The following is a 2,986-nucleotide window of genomic DNA, read 5'->3' as shown; positions in this document are numbered from 1 at the left end:
GTCTATTTACAGAAATGTAGGGGGATAAATGAGCGGCCCCTCGTCTAATGGCATGACCCTACAAGCAATGAAGTTCGAGGAAAACTACATGATTTTTGACAGTCGACGGATTTGCGTGGTTGCTTGCTGTTTTACACATGGATGGAAGGCAGAGAGAAAGGTTAGCGGAGCTAAAGCATTGACGTTATTGCTAGGCGGAAACTAGCACAAGCTAGTGTGATATGTACGCCTATATACATAATGTGCGCTTTTGGTTGATATAGGCTAGCCTAACATGCAGTGTAGCCTATCATTATTGAGCCTATGTAAAACATTTACATAAACAGGAACAGAAAGCCCTTAATCACGTCAGCCTACCCATGACATCGCTTATCAAAAAGGTTAGCCTACTGCACGAAAACAACAGCGTTGAACTTTTACAACACTATAGCCTAAGTTAAAAATGTTACACATATATGGACGTTTCAAGCTTTTCAAAAGTGCATGTGTTTGTCGTGTCGGGGGGTTCCCCAGGAGGTTTTTTGAAATTCTGTCTACTTAACACTTTAACACAGATAGGGAGGGACAGAAATACTTTTAGCCTACAGAACAAGCAGCTGGCTCATAGGTGAACATTCCCAGATAGCAAATTCATTATGGGCCAAATTTGGCCCAAAACTGGCTTGCCATTTTGGCAGAGTTTTGGATGGATGTACGGCCCATATATGGCCCAAATTAGGCAAGCCAGAATCAAAACAAAAGGAGGCCAAAACTCACCCAAAACCAATTGTGGCATTCCAAAATATGGCCATAACCCACCCAAAGAGAGTCCAAAATCCCCCAAATCCAGCCAAAAAGTAGCCAAAACTGACCCAAAGTGATGCCATAATTATGCCAAATGATTGTTTCTACATTGAAACTCCACTTGGAAATCATTACATTTATTTAATTTTGCATTTTGCAATATGTCTACATTAGTTTCTAATGAATTGCTATGTCCTAGTATCCTAGGCTCATATTGTTAAATTAGCCTATATGTCAATAGAGATTTTTACAACAAAAAAACACAAGATTAAATGCATTTCATTGTAATTTGTATTTATTAAGTCATATCAGCATACTTATTACTGTAAACGGGTTGACTGTGCAGAGCAAACAGGATTTCTTCTCACAGCATCTGAAATTGACAACATACACACACAAAGACAAAAGAAACACAATTACTAAATCTACTCTTTAAAAAGCCTTGGAAATTGTTTAGTGAAGTTTAATTCAGATGCGGTCATTGAGTGTAGGGTAAAAATGAGGCTGTATTAGGCATACAGTGATTGAAACTTACCCATTACTATTGCCTTAAGGTGCAGCTCCACTGAATGCCTTATGCACTGAAAACAGAAGAGAAAAAGGGAAATAAGTGGATGTGTTTATTGAATTAAGTCTGTCTGTGTTTCACCTGCAGAGCATTAAGGTTAACATGTTAACTAGCTATACTTAGCTGTCTATATTAGGGCAAAATGAGGCTTTATTGCCATGATAAAAACTTACCCATTTATACTGCTTGCTGCAGATTTCTTCTCACAACATCTGAAATTGACAACCTACACACAAAGACAAAAGAAACACAATGACTAAATGTACTCTTTAAATAGCCTTGGAAATTGTTTAGTGAAGTTCAATTCAGATGCGGTCATTGAGTGTAGGGTAAAAATGAGGCTGTATTAGGCATACAGTGATTGAAACTTACCCATTACTATTGCCTTAAGGTGCAGCTCCACTGAATGCCTTATGCACTGAAAACAGAAGAGAAAAAGGGAAATAAGTGGATGTGTTTATTGAATTAAGTCTGTCTGTGTTTCACCTGCAGAGCATTAAGGTTAACATGTTAACTAGCTATACTTAGCTATCTATATTAGGGCAAAATGAGGCTTTATTACCATGATAAAAACTTACCCATTTATACTGCTTGCTGCAGCTCCACTGCATGTCTTATGCACTGAAAACAGAACAGAAAAAAGGAAAATAATTGGATGTGCAATATTGGATGTGTTCAGTGATTTAAGTTTGCCTGTGTTTCACAAGTTTGCCACCTGCAGAGCCTTTAGATTAACAAGCTAACGTTAACTAGCTACTTAGCCAGTAGGCTACGTTAACGTTACACCAGAGCCTGTCTTAGACATTCTCTGGTTACACCTACTGTAATAAGAAGACATGTAGATAAACAACGTTAACGATATTGTTTCCATAGCGGGCTGTTACAAAGCTGTTCACCAAAACGAAGCTACAGGCATATCTGTTATAGAGCTATGTAGAAACACGGCTATATTTGTATACAAGTTAGACATGTTTGAAGACAGGAAAATGTTCTTACCGTCTGTGCTGGAGAAAGTGAGGTACTAGGCGTCTCTTCTAGAGAAAATTCCCGGTCTTTTGATCAGTCTTCTGGCAAACCACAAAGACGCCAAAATACACCTGCATACGTCAGTGAACCGTCCCGCTCTTTGCCCATTCATCTGGTTAACCAGACATTTGCCATAACTAGTTATCTACCGCTGGCGCCTTTTTATCTATTATGGTAAACCACAATTTTGCCACAGTTCAGCCAAAAGCATTTACTTTGCTGTTTCTATGCCAAAACAAACCCAAAAATACCAAACGTATGCCAGACTACAGCCAAAATGTTTGCTATCTGGGTTGGCTACCTTATGCATTATCACTACACTTCCCAACATGGAGACATATCTCACGTTAACAATCAGAAAACATAACATAGGATATTATTTGTGCGAATATGGGTTAGCACAAACTTAGCTTTTAGTGAACGAAGATGCAGATCACTAATTCATTTCTTTGCACAACAGCCCATGTTCTGCGTTCACTCCAGTGAGACAAGTGAAATAGGCCTACATGTTTTTAAAGCCGTTTCATTGCCATTCTATTTGCTACGATATTTACCTGCTATGCCTTCTGTTTTCATGGACAGTTACAGGAATCCACGTCATTCGTTTAT

At 38.6% G+C, this 2,986-nt stretch overlaps 1 long non-coding RNA gene across 1 annotated transcript; it reads right to left on the bottom strand.

Moving 5' to 3' along the window:
- Positions 1–621: 621 nt before the first annotated feature.
- Positions 622–2,662, bottom strand: LOC143105427 (uncharacterized). The gene is made up of 6 exons (XR_012983443.1): positions 2,348–2,662; positions 1,930–1,972; positions 1,724–1,769; positions 1,525–1,577; positions 1,319–1,364; positions 622–1,156 (listed from the first exon to the last, which is right to left on the bottom strand). It is a non-coding gene; the product is annotated as an uncharacterized LOC143105427 (long non-coding RNA).
- Positions 2,663–2,986: the final 324 nt, after the last annotated feature.

This window comes from Alosa pseudoharengus, unplaced genomic scaffold, assembly GCF_046254945.1.
Source record: "Alosa pseudoharengus isolate Yale_2024_CS ecotype anadromous, Long Island Sound unplaced genomic scaffold, YU_APseudo_1.1 YU_APseudo_1.1_scf_51, whole genome shotgun sequence".
Classification (NCBI taxonomy): Eukaryota; Metazoa; Chordata; class Actinopteri; order Clupeiformes; family Clupeidae; genus Alosa; species Alosa pseudoharengus.
Note: the sequence above shows the minus strand (reverse complement) of the source record. Positions and strands in the feature narration are given on the sequence as shown.